General features: G+C 48.0%; 1 pseudogene; it reads left to right on the top strand.

Annotated features, from left to right (window-relative positions):
* The window catches only part of LOC123035065, a 50,498-nt pseudogene that overhangs the window by 19,979 nt on the left and 16,531 nt on the right, over positions 1–13,988 (top strand).

The raw sequence follows: 13,988 nt of genomic DNA, 5'->3' as shown, positions 1-13,988 counted from the left end.
GCCCGTCAGCCTCGTCCGGCATTGGAACGGAGGGGCCGCTTGTGGGATCCGGTGCAAAGCGCGGCGAGGTTCCCATGGCGCGATCCCTTCTTGGGAGCCGTTCCCAGAGAGGGATTCAGCCCCGGGAGACTCTAGGTCCCCGGGCCCCGATGCAGGGAGGCGAGCCTTGTGGGGGTCAGGAGGAGGAAGAGGAGGAGGAATTACCCCCCACCACCACGACCTCGAAAGGAAGGGGCCCCGCAGCAACTTCGCCCTGGGACGTGGCTCCCCACGGCGGGGCTGCGCTCGCAGGACCGTCTGCGCGCTCGGGAGCTCCGCGCAGGCTCCGGGACCGTTTGGGGGGCGGCTTTCGTGCTCGCGCGAGGGGGCGATGGTCGCGCTGCTTGGCGCCCCAGAAGTGGAGCCGCGGCACCCTGGAATCGCCTTGCCAGTGTTGTGCAGCTGTCCGTGTCCCGCTGTGCGTATGCCCGAAATACACAACGGAAATGTTCTCTCTCAACGGATTTATTCTCGAGAATAACCGGCTACCAACCAGTCGTTCCAGATGCGCCCCCGAGCAGCCCTCAGTCGGCCGTTTCATGCATCGCTCATGAAAGGGCCGCACGGTTAACACTTTCCAATAGGCTACTTAAGTTAAAAGTTGCAATTGCTGATCTTTCCCACTTGCGTACCAAAGGAGCGTGGGCGGGCGGGCAGAGAAGAGGAGGCGGATGCGCAGGGCTGCCGAGAGCCCGTTGCTGGAACAGCTCTTATCTGTCAAGGCCACCCAGCTTTCTCTGCCTGGTCAGCGTCAGCTGCATTTCAAGGATGCTCACAGGCCGATTTCTAGAAAAGAGGGTTTTTCTCAGGCCTGATTACGTCTCACTGATCGCGTGCTTTAACCCGTGAAAAGTTATACCTCTTGATCTGTGCATCACCGGGAATGAGGTTGTGGGTGGCTCAGGCGGGACAGGAAGCCGATGGGAAGAGGGGTGGCTCAGCCAGTTACTCCTAACAACATTTCCATTTTGCCATTTTGGCCAAGCAGGGGATTAGCCAAATGCTGAGACTTCATCTGCCCTTTCAGCAAAAACAGAAGAGAGCGCAGTGAGAAGAATCAGAAAAGCAGGACAGAAACCAGGTAAAGAATAGGAGGAAAAGCAAGTCCTTTCTTTGGCACATTGCATGCAATTGGGACCCCAGATCCTAGAAATGCAAGAAAGACCAAAAAGGGGGATGGCCTCACTGTGGGGAAAAATACTAACATTCCTGATACATGTGTAATCCAAATCACAATTAAAATGTGAAGAAATCTATCAATATTACAAAGTCCAGGTGGGGGGGGGGAGACATATAAAAAGTAACTTGCAAGAAGAGGTTCACTGAAAGAAGAGGGGTTACTCAAAATTGGAGCCCCCTCCCCAAAATGCAGAAGCTGCCATGTAAATGCATGGATGTGAAGGGGCACCAGCTGTTACCAGTGTCTTCTTTCCAATGAAAAAATCCCCATAGGAGAAAAGCCATATAAATGCATAGAGCATGGAAAGAGTTTCTGTGCACATGGAGCTTTTGCAACACCTCAGAGAAGGCCTTGGCAAGGGGCGGCATAGAAATATTTTAATAAATAAATAAATAAATAAATAAATAAATAAAATAAAGACTCACATCCCTGCACGGAGGAAGGGAAGAGCTGTTGTGATGGCGGGAGTCTTCCTTCCCAGAAAAGAGCCCCAGATGTTTCTGTCCTGCTGTGCAGGAGTGGGGAGAGGGGGAGCATGACCCGCCTCTGAGCTCTTCCTTGCTTTCCCAGCACGAGGTTCAAGGCAAAGCTTGGACTTTCTGGACTGGAGCTGATGAAAGCAGATTCCCCTGGGTGGATCATACTTACTTTGCAGGACGGGCAGAGGAAGGTCCTAGTTTTCCTTCTCTTCTTGTGCCTCCCTGGCTCCTGCCCTCTCTCAGCACTCCAGCCAGCCCCACTCCCAGAGCCATCCTCCTGCCACTGGAGGCATTCAGAAGACATCCGGACAGCCATCTGTCAGGGATGCTTTGGCTGGAGTCCTGCCTGGAGCCTCCCAGGACCCCTGCGACTCCACTCCACTCCTCCTCTCTGCTCCACTCCAGAGTTCCAGGACAGCCCCGCAAGAGAGTATGAAGGAATAGCAGGGCTGGAATGCACTGGGGGGCCATCAGGTCCAGCCCCCTTGCTCAGTGCAGGGCCCCAAGTGAAACCGTCCCTCCCAGATGGCTGCCCAGCTGCGTCTTGGATGCCTCCACTTCTGCACACAACATGGGAGGCCATTTTGTCCTCTGGGTCTGCCAAATCTCTTGGGCCAGCTCGGAACCACTGCCAGCCTGTCTCCAAAGGGAGAGCTGCACTGGCCCCAGCAAGGAGCAGCCTGGCCTCCGGCGTGGGACGGCACCCAGCCGCCCTGGCCATGGGCTCCATCACTGGGCCATTTTAACAGTCCGGAAGCGCTTCCTGATGTCCACCCATAATCTGGGTCCCTGTAGCTTGAGCCTGTTATTCCGTGTCTCATCCAAATTATTAATACAGAGACCTTGTGTTCGGTGTTGTGTCCACACTATTGGGCTCAGAGCAGAGAGACCCCATCTCAGAGCTTCCCTTGGCCACGGAGCGGGCTCAGTGCCAGGATGCATGGCTTGGAAGGCCCCGCCACTGAGGCCTCAGGGTCTCCCACCTTCTGTCAGCCTTTTTTGAAGCTCCTTGGCAAGGAAGATGGACAAAGGGCAGGCTGAGGCCCCCGTGCGCCGAAAAGCTGTGCTCATCCTGCTTCCAGCCTTGGGCTGAGTCAATCCAGCTGTGGCACTGGCTGTTCTCCCTCCCATCTGCCACAGCCCAACCCCACCCGATCTCCATAGTCTGACCTTGGCAATCCATGGGTTGATTGCTAGCAATACAAGCAGTGCTAGCTGACAGTGAGGAAGAGTATTTTGCCCATGGGCAGAGCTGGGCAGGACGCAGCCCTGAGCTGACCCTGAAGGAGCCGTAGCCTGTGCAGCTGCAAAGCTCTCACCTGCATCCAGGCCGGCGCCTGCGGCAAGCAGCTGCACACTTCCCTGTGCATCCGTTGCGGCTGCTGGGGCCTCGCTGAGTGACGGGAGCCGCTCCTGCATACACTGTAAGTGCCTCAAGAGCTCGCAAACCCTCCTCCTGAGCAGACCCGCATCGTGCCCATCATCCCTGTGGGATCCCCCGCACCTTTGCGCCCCTGCAGGGGGCTCAGCCATGTTCCACTGCAGGCATCTGCTGGGGGGCTGCACACATTCCTGCCTGGGAGTGTTGGTGTCTCAGAGACGGACGGTTTCCGGTTTCTGCCCTCCAGGAGCTGCTGCAGGAGAACGGTTTGCGGCCCAGATGCTTCTTTGCACTGTCCCTGCAATTCCTTCCTTCTGACAAAGTGCCCCATGACATTCTGATAAGCAAATTAACAAAAAGTGGACTAGATAGAAAAACAATGAGGTGGATCCAAAATTGGCTGCTTAATCGGACACAAAGAGTGCTCATCAATGGCACCTTCTCAAACTGGAGGGAGGTAACTAGTGGGGTGCCAGAGGGTTCAGTCCTGGGCCCAGTGCTCTTCAACATCTTCAAGGAAGATAATCAGATCTGCAGATGGTAGAAAACTGGGTGGAATAGCAAACACCCTGGAAGACAGAATGAAGATCCATGGCGATCTTGATAAACTTGAACGCTGGGCTGAAAGCAACAGAATGAAATTCAGTGAGGACAAGTACCAAGTCCTCCACCTAGGAAAAAGAAACCCATGCGTCAATACAAGACAGGGAATACACGGCTCAACAAAACTAAAAAAAAAAAAAAGACCTCCAAGTAATTGTGGACAATAGGCTAAATACGAGCCAACAATGCGATGCAGTTGCCAAAAGGGCAAATGCTATTCTGGGATGCATTAACAGAAGTATTACTTCCAAGTCCCAAAGAGTAGTACTTCCTCCGTACTCCTCACTAGTCAGACCTCATCTGGAATACTGTCCAGTTCTGGGCACCAAGATTTAAGAAAGATGCAGAAGAATTAGAAAGGGTGCCAAAGAGGGCCACAAAAATGATCCAGGGTTTGGAAATGATGCCCTGTGAGGACAGACAGAGAGAACTGGGCATGTTCAAGCCTTGAGAGGGGGACATGATATCCCTGTAGAAGTACCTCAAAGGCTGTCACAAAGAGAAAGATCAAAATCTCTTCTTGCTGATAGAGTGCAGGTCATGGAAGAATCAGCTCAAGTTGCATCCCAGATTCAGGCTGAACATCAGGAAAAGTTTCCTCACTGTCAGAACAATACAACAGTGCAACCAGCTGCCTGGAGAGGTGGGGGGCTCTCCCACACTGGAGACGTTCAAGGGGAAACTGGACAGCCACCTGAGTGGGATGGTGTAACTTGGCGTCCTGCAACCGCAGGGGGTTGGACCCGATGGCCCCTTCCAGCTCTACTATTCTACAATTCTGTGTGCACGAATGTATGTCTGCAGTCACATTTCTCATGTAATTTCTAGCTGTATTTGATATGGATTGCATAAGATTGTTGGAACCCACTATTTCTGCTATGTTCTGATCTCAAATTTTACTGTCAGTCGAACACCCTTGAAAGTTCGTTGTCTGTTCTTACTGGAAATATTACTGCAATTCTTTAAAGGATTGTGAATGTGTTCCTTTAAAAGTTGGAAAGTTTCAGAAGGGCAAGTAGGGTAAAAGAGAGGGGTGAGTGAATGAGGTGACTGGTTGGTGACTGAGTGTGTAGGCAGAACTTGGAAGTGTGTTGGAGTGAGAAATAGATACTTTCAATCTGTCAGCAGTTAAGTTAGTTGGAAACCATCACAGTCTGCAGAATCCAAAGAGGCAGCCTTCTCTTTAGGATCACCGATAATGCTGTGGAAGGCATTTAGGAACCATAAGGACAAAGGGAAGGAAGTGGAATAGGCGGAGGACGTACTGGTGCCTGTAGACCATGAAAACATAATATTGTCATGTATTATAAGGGTGTGAGAGATGCAAGCTGACAGACCCCTGAATGCAGAAGGGAAAGATTAAACTGAGATGAATAAAATGAGGGCTGGTCAAAGTTCATTCAAGAAAGAAAGTAGGATTTATGAGTGAGGAGTAATTGTGAAGTGTGGAAGTGGTTATTATACATTGTTTTATTCACATTACTGAACATCCTGGAACCAATATGCTTATTGTACAAATAAAGTCTTATTTCATTTATTGTAAACTCAGAGTCATAGGCTGTTTGAATGCCTGTGTCTCATCCTCAGGACCAAATAGTCCAGCAAAGGAGCATTAAGCTCGAGCACAATATTGAGAGAGAGGTTATTTAATAAGATTGGGATTAAATTCCTGGTGGCAGTATTATATATTGAGGGAGAGGGAAATATCAGAAAGTTAAAGACACACCATATCCAAACAAGTTATAGGAGAGTATTCATGACAATTACATTGACTATCAAGTCAGCACAGAGTTCATCAAAAGCTCAATGTATCAGATACCTGTTTTGTAAAAGAAATTGTAAAAGAAATCCTTGAGAAATTGACATTTCTGCAGGGCATACAAAGTGAAAAAGGGAGAATTCTGTAGATGCTGAAAAGAGAGGTGCCAACTTTGCTGTGAGCTTGAATGAGTGCATCTGTTTCAGCCTCTAACTCCTACCAAGATTTTCATTTTCTCTTTCCTCCCAAGCAGATGATGGACAAGACAGTAAAATGATACAGAACCCTGGATCATATCATCAGAAACATGTGAGCATGAAGTGAGACCAGAGATATTTCCAAATTAAATGAGATCCAACAAGCAAGAGGAAAACCAAGTAAAGAACAAGAGGAAAAAATCCTGTATTTCTCCGAGTGCTGGAAACCATAACCCTTGATTCCAGAAATTCAGAAAAGAAGGAAAGGAAAGGGGTCTAGTATATGACAGATTACCAAAAATAGATGAAAAAATAAATCCATATTTTAGAAACTACATTGTGCAGAATGTTAAAAGAGCATCCATGCAAGCACAATGGTTCCTCAGCTTTATAGAACATACACTGTGGAGAATCCCTATGAACTTGTGCAATGCAGAAAGAGCCTCAGAGAGGAAAGAAGTCTTAGTGTGTGTCTGTGATCCAACACTTTGAGGAAGCTGTATGGAATCATAAAATGCCCACAGAGTTTAAGTGCTAGTGGAAGGCTTACGAAAGATGGAAGAGTCCAGAGTAGAGATCAGACATATAAATGACTGTGATAAAAGCTTCAGTGATAATGGAAAACTTTCTGGACATGAAGCAAAGGATATAGGGGAGAGGCCATATAAATGTATGAAATGTGGAAAGAACTTCAGCCGAAGGGGAAGTCTTGCAGTCCATCAACGAATTCACACTGGGGAGAAGCCATACACATGCATGGAATGTGGAAGGAGTTTCACTTTGAGTGAAAGTCTTACTAAACATCAAAGGACTCACACTGGGGAGAAGCCATACATATGTATGGATTGTGGAAAGAGCTTCAGTCAACGTGGAAAACTTACATTCCATCAAAGAACCCACACTGGGGAGAAGACATACCCATGTATGGATTGTGGAAAGAGCTTCAATCAATGTGGAAAACTTACAGTCCATCAAAGAATCCACACTGGGGAGAAGCCATACACATGCATGGAATGTGGAAAGAGTTTCCGTGTAAAGGGAAATCTTGTAGTCCATCAAAGAACCCACACTGGGGAAAAGCCATACACATGCATGGAATGTGGAAAGGCCTTCAATGAACGTGGAAAACTTACAATCCATCAAAGAACCCACACTGGAGAGAAACCATACAGATGCACGGAATGTGGAAAGAGTTTCATTCAAAGTAGAGCTCTTATTCAACATCAACGAACCCACACTGGGGAGAAGCCATACATGTGCATGGAATGTGGAAAGAGTTTCAGACTGTGTGAAAGTCTTATTAGGCATCAAAGAACCCACACTGCGGAGAAGCCATATAGATGCATGGAATGTGGAAAGAGCTTCAGCCAGAGTAGGTACCTTATGGGCCACCAAAGAACTCACACTGGGAAGAGGCCTTTCACATGCATGGAATGTGGAAAGAGCTTCAGTCGAAAGCACCAACTTACAATTCATCACAGAATACACACTGGGGAGAGGCCATACACATGCATGGAATGTGGAAAGAGCTTCTACGAAAGTGGATGTCTTACAGTCCATCGAAGAACCCACACTGGGGAAAGGCCATTCACATGCATGGAATGTGGAAAGAGCTTCATCCGGAGCCAGTCTCTTATGAGCCATCAAAGGACCCACACTGGGGAGAAGCCATACACATGCATGGAATGTGGAAAGAGTTTCAATCTGAGTGGAAGTCTTATTCAACATCAAAGAAGCCATACTGGGGAGAAGCCATACCAATGCACAGAATGTGGAAAAAGCTTCAGCCAAAGTGGAAATCTTATTCAACATCAACGAACCCACACTGGGGAGAATCCATACACATGTGGTGAATGTGGAAAAAGTTTCCGTCAAAGTGGAAAACTTGCAATCCATCAAAGAACCCACACTGGGGAGAGGCCATACAAATGCATGGAATGTGGAAAGAGCTTCTATGAAAGAGGAAGTCTTACTAAACATCAAATAACCCACACTGGGGAAAGGCCATACACATGCATGGAATGTGGAAAGAGCTTCAGCTGGAGTCGGTCTCTTACGACCCATCAAAGGAGCCACACTGGGGAGAAGCCATACCAATGCACAGAATGTGGAAAAAGCTTCAGTCAAAGTGGAAATCTTATTCAACATCAACGAACCCACACTGGGGAGAAGCCATACACATGTGTTGAATGTGGGAAAAGTTTCCGTCAAAGTGGAAAACTTGCAATTCATAAAAGAATCCACACTAAGGAGAAGCCATACACATGCTTGTAGTGTGGAAAGCTACACACTTTTTGTAGAAAACTTACCACATATCAAAGAACACACTCTGGGGAGAAGCCATACACGTAGTGTGGAAAGAGCTTCAGCTGGAGTCATCATCTTAGGAGCCTTCTGAGAACTCTCACTGGGAAGAGGCCTTACCCATGCATGCCATGAGTGAGAAAGGGATATTGGGGATGAAAACATGGCGAAAATGTCAGCCCTGCGCATTGTCTTTGTAAAAAAGGCAAACTCTACACTGGTCATATTTAGGAATGGAATAGAAATTGGAATTGCCAGGATCTTACTCCCCTTGTGTATATCCTTGGTGCAACTGCCCTTGATGTATTGTGTCCTGTTCCGGTTGCCTCACCTAAATGAGGACATAAATGAGTACGGAGAAGGGCAGCGGCAACGATCAAGGGGCTGCTCTCGCCTGAGGAGGGGCTACAAAAGTAGGACTGTTCTGCTTAGAAAAAAGGGTGAGTGGGGGAGACATGATAGAAATGTGTAGATGATGCACAGAGTGGATAAAATGAAGAGGGTGACCTTTCTCTTCCTCCCCCACAGCACTCAGAGCTGGGTCATCCCATGAAGCTGATTGGTGGGAGGTTTAGGACAGTGAACGGGACATATTTCTTCACACAAGTATATCGTTAGATTGTGGTTGCGGTGGCCATCAATCTAGATGGCTTTATCAAGGAATCGAACAGGCTCATGGGAGGACAGCCCGTCTGCGGCCACAGGCCTTACTGATCTGGTGAGAAGGATCAGCCTGTGTGGAGCTGGGCAGGCAGAGGTCTTGCTCTCATCCTGGCGGAGGGATCCTGCGGGCGGCTGGTTTACCACCAAGGGTGTGGAATGCAGGACGAGACGGACCTTGGCTCCGCTCCCACATGGCTTTTCTGATGGTTTCATGTTCTAATGTGTGAAGAGCTTCAACCAGAATCATCATCTAGGAGCCATCAAGGGACACACCTGGGAGAGAATACAGGAATGTGTGGACCATGAGAAGCATTTCGGCCATCCTGGATCACGCGCTGCTCCCCGTGGTGCTGGGACAGAGCCCCGGGTGCCTGGCCTGGGCGAATTTCAGCAGAAAGTGGGCCTCAGGGAGATCCGTTGGAGCTGCTTAACCAAGAAGCATGAGGCAGGAGCTTGAAAATCTGTTCAGGACTTTATAGGAAAGCCACTGAGTCCAGCATTTTCTTTGCAGGGTATGGCACATTTTGATTTCAGCAAAGCTTTTGACAAAGTCACCCATGATATTCTGCTCAGGAAATTAGCCAAAAGTGGGTGAGGTGGAACCACTCTCAGGTGGAACCACAGCCGAGCACTGATTTGGACTCGGAGGGCTTTTCGGTGGCATCGTCTTGGGCTGGTAACGAGTGGCTGAGGGCTCAGTCACATGCTCCTTAATGATGAGCACCAAGCGGTGGAGGGAACGCAGCTCAGACTTGCAGATGACACAAAACCGGGTGGGACCTGACAGGCTGGTGTGTGGGCTGGAAAGAACAGAATGAAATTCCAGGGGGACAAATGCCAAGAAAAAGCTTCCCACAGAGGCCCACCTGAGGCCAACCGCTTCAGGTCTAGATTTTACTGCTAGCTATTTACTTAGTTTACTTCATTAGTTGTTTGTTTGAATTCAGTCCGGCTTTATCTTGTTGAAGTTATTGGAATCTTAAATCTGTTTCAGATATGGTCTTAATTTTTTCTATGGCAACCTTTTCTCATTTCGCACAATGTTTCTGTAATGTGTTCATGTATGTGTGTGTGTTTCAATGGATTCTTGGAAACCGGCCCAAGAGCCTTGGCTATTGGCATGTCTTCCACTGAGGAAGAAGCAACCAAATGCATCGCTGCGGAATACCTGGCTCAACAATGCGGAATACCTGGCTCAACAAGACTGCAAATGAGAAGGATCTTGGGGTTGGTGTAGATCACAATCTAACTGTGAGCCAATAATAATTTTTCTTCTTCCTTTTCTCCTCCTATATTCTTTATTTACTTATTTTATACTGTTAATTTTAATTTTATATTATTATGTTTGTATCTCAGTGTATTTTTTGTATTTTTGTATTTAGTGGTAATTTATTATGTTCTATTGTATTTCAATGTATTTTATTGTGTTGTAAGCCGCCCCGAGGCTTCGGCAAGGGGTGGCATAGAAATGTAATAATAATAATGATGATGATGATGATGATGATGATGTGATGTAGCTGCAAAAAGGACAAACTATTTTGGGTTGCATTAACAGAAGTAGCACTTTCAAAACACATGAGGTACTAGTTCCCTTATACTTAGCCCTAAACGGATCATACCTGTATCCAGTTCTGGGCACTTACGTTTTATAAATATGCAGAAAAGTTAGGAGTATAGAGGAGGGCAACAAGGATGATTCAGGGACTGGAGGCAAAGCCCTCTGAGGGAAGACTGAGAGAACTGGGCATGTTCAGCCTCAAGAAGAGAAGACAGAGGGGAAATAGCGGTTTACAAGTGTCGGAATGGCTGTCGCAAAGAGGAAGGACAAGATCTCTTCTCATCCATCCCAGGGAGCAGGACACAGAATAATGCACTTAAGGAGCATACAAAATCCCTGGCAAGAGGCATTGCTTTTATCCTCAGCTCTGGGAGAGGAACTGACGCATAACTTGCTCAGGCAGTTTGGGGGGCTCATGGAGCAGCCCCTTGGCCATCTTGGGGAACGGACGTGGCCACAGAGATGGGAAGTGGAAGCTTTCATTCGCTGGTTCATCCATAGCTCATTGCTGTATTCAATAAACTGTTCACCTTGGAAACAGGTGGTTTGTTTCTTCCTTAGCATCCTCAGATCATCATCATCTCTCAGCCATTCATAGCTGAAGCTCTCTGTGCAGTTCACAACAAGTTATAAAAACAATGAAATACAATACAAAACCCAGTATTTAAAACATTTTAAAATTAATTAGAATAGTATCAAAATAATTAAAAATACATTGAAATACAACAAAATGATCCAGCCAAGAAGAAACTAAAAAGGGAGTTGGGGGACCTGTCAGCTCCCCAGATGAGCAGGGAGATCCTCAAAGGCCCCACAAAGAGGGCTGTCTTAGCCTGGTGCTGGAAAGACGGCACAGCTGGCCTCACGGGGGCCGCAGCAGGGAGGTTGTTTGAAAGACGGGGAGACACCACAGAGCCACAGGACAGGCCGCCCCCTGGGCCTCTAAGGGCTTGGCACCCAGAGGAAGGCCCCAGAGGCGGAGTGTGGTGGCTGGGTAGACTGGGGCTAGGAGAAGCGGTCGGGCAGGCATTGCTGTCCCAGGCCGTGCAGGGCTTTGCAGGTGAAGACTGGAACTTGGCATTGGGACTGGAAGCCTTCAGGCAGCCAGTGCAGGTGGGCCAGAGCTGGTCTCACCTGTCCGGACCGCTTGCCAGCCGACAGCCCGGCTGCTGCATTCAGCGCCATCTGAACCAGCTCCAAGGGCAGCCCCACGCAGAGTGAGGTGCAGTAATCCAGTCTAGCGATTGCCAGAGCATAGCTCACTGAAGCCAGGAGAGCCCTGTCCAGGTACGGGCGCGGCTGGGCCACCAGTCGAAGCTGGAAGATGGTGCTCCCAGCCACCGATGCCACCCAAGCCTCAAGGTCAAGGATGGCTCAAGGAGCAGCCCCAGGCTACAAACTGGCTCCTTCGGGGCAGTGCGGCCCCATCTAGAAGAGGTTGAACGCTTCCCATGCAGTCAACGGAATCACCCCGCAACAGCATCTCCGTCTTGCTTCAGTTTGTTTACTCTCATCTGGTTAACTGTTGCAGCCAGACACCAGTTAAACACATCCACGGCCTCACCTGCCCACCATCAAAAGGAGAAATAGAGCTCATGGATCGCCATGCTCTCTCTGGATGATGCCAGTCAGTGGGTTCATGGAGATTTTGAATAGCATGCGGGGCAGAGCAGACCTGAGGGAATCTGCAGGCCCAAATGCCACCTTTTGAACACGGCCCTCTGCAGAGGAGTGGCACCCCGACTCCCATCTCAGCCAGCCGCTCCGGAAGGATGGTCGATGGTCTCCAATCCACCAAGAGGTCCAGGAGGTGGCCCCGTCTCACTCCTGGCATAGGTCATCATGCAGGGCAACCAAGGCTGCTTCCATGCCAAAACCAGGGTAATAAGCAGGAAGAGCCTGGGCCTTTCCTGGGAATAGGAGGGTATGACCTGGTGGGCATCACAGAAACTTGGTGGGATGAAAGGCAGGGGAAAAAATGGTAGCTGGATTGCAGGGAAAGCTGTATGAAGAGAGGCTGAGGGAACTGGGTCTTTTCAGCCTGGAGAAGAGGAGATTCCGAGGAGATCTGTTGGCGACATACAGGTATGTGAGGGGATGTCACACAGAGCTGGGTAGAGACCTGTTCTCCCCTGCAGAGGAAGGCAGCATGTGCTGAAATGGAGCCAAGCTCAGGGAACCCAGGTTCCCTTTAGATGCCAGGAAGCACTTCCTGACAGTCAGGACCCCGAGGGTGTGGAACGGGCTTCCCCGGGAGGTGGTTGGGGCCCCATCAGTGCGGGTGTTCAAGGATAGGCTGGACGTCCACATGGTGGGCATGTCATGAGCGGAGCCGGCTGGTGCCGGAGGTCAGACTAGATGGCCTGGGAGACCCCTTCTGACTCGCTCTGTTTCTGTGTTTCTATCTGGTGGTTCTGCATGTTCCCTGGATTCATTTGGCAATCCCTAAAAAAAGGTGGCATTTAAGAATGGTTGCCCTGGCCTTAGCTATTCTCTGCCCTGGAATTAAACAATTGTGAGCTTTAGGCGCATGCTGGGAACCTTTCTTTTCAGCCAACACTTTCCCAGCCAAACTTGTCAGTTGCATCTGCCGTGCATTCATCTTTTCAAGACCTATACTTAGAAATGCTTATATTTTAATTTTAATTAAATTTATATTGCATTTTATTGTTCATTGTGAATTCATACTGCACACTGTTCCACTGAATTCATTTGTTAAATAACCCAACCAAAATGGATTTGAGCAGGGTGAAAGATAACAGGCAAGAGATGATAAAAAATTGTGGATTGCCTCTTGTCATTTTGCTTATTTGCACCCATGTATTCATTATTGCAGTCTGCTTTTTCATTCCTACTTCTTAAATATTTAGTAAAGAAATTGGAAATGACACACTTAAAGTTTATCTCTTGCACTCCCCATGACTTTCTGAGATTAAATCACACTTGCTGGGTGTCTGCTCACCAGTTTCCTATGGATCCCCGGCCTCTGCTCTCACTACTCCATGAAAATTTTATTTCTGGTGCTAGAATAATCTGGGACACCCATTTCTTTCTTTATTACATTTTATACTACCCAATAACCAAAGGTCTCTAGACAGCTAACAGCAATTAAAATAATAGGGTACAACACAATAAAATACAATAAGAACTTTTAAACATTTAAAACTACAGAATATAATAACGACAACCAGAATAAAGCTCAGCTGCATGGCAAAGATTTACAATACGGAACGGGTTTAAAACAGACACCGAAAGATTAACATGCCCAGGAAAATAAGAAAATGCACTGGAAAGACTGCAATGTACGATTGAATCTAAATTTAATTTGGATCCCACCTTTCCATGGCAGCCTGTCGGTCCTATTTACATATTGCACAGAGGTAGGATTCAGATGACCCAGTAACCCACACGCACGCAGATTGGTGTCTGCAACAAACTGCTGAAATGGTGGGATCCAAAGAAATTCTATGAAAGAGCTGCCCCATTCTGCAAAAATGGGCAAATAAGAAACATCTTGACCCGAGGACGTTAATGCTGCCCCTATTTGGATAAACCCAAAATGTGATTTGATGTTCTGGTTTGGTTTGAGTGTTTACAAGGATTCATCATGAGCAGTGGCCAGCAAAGGAGGGACAAAACCAGGTATGTGGTTCAGGGATTATTATCAGAATATAAAAGATCAAAGTAAAGGGGATCTCACCAAGGCTTGTTGAAATGCCTTTGAAGAATAGAATCTTGGCAGAAGAGCCGAGGACCGTATTTCACCATCTCAGAACAGCGGAGATCTAGAGGTCTTGCTTTCTGCAGGGTACTAACATAAGGGGA

The sequence above is a fragment of the Varanus komodoensis genome, unplaced genomic scaffold, assembly GCF_004798865.1.
Source record: "Varanus komodoensis strain SLA01 unplaced genomic scaffold, ASM479886v1 scaffold76, whole genome shotgun sequence".
Lineage (NCBI taxonomy): Eukaryota > Metazoa > Chordata > Lepidosauria > Squamata > Varanidae > Varanus > Varanus komodoensis.
The sequence above is the reverse complement of the archived record's forward strand: the minus strand, read 5'-3'. Positions and strand labels throughout refer to the sequence as shown.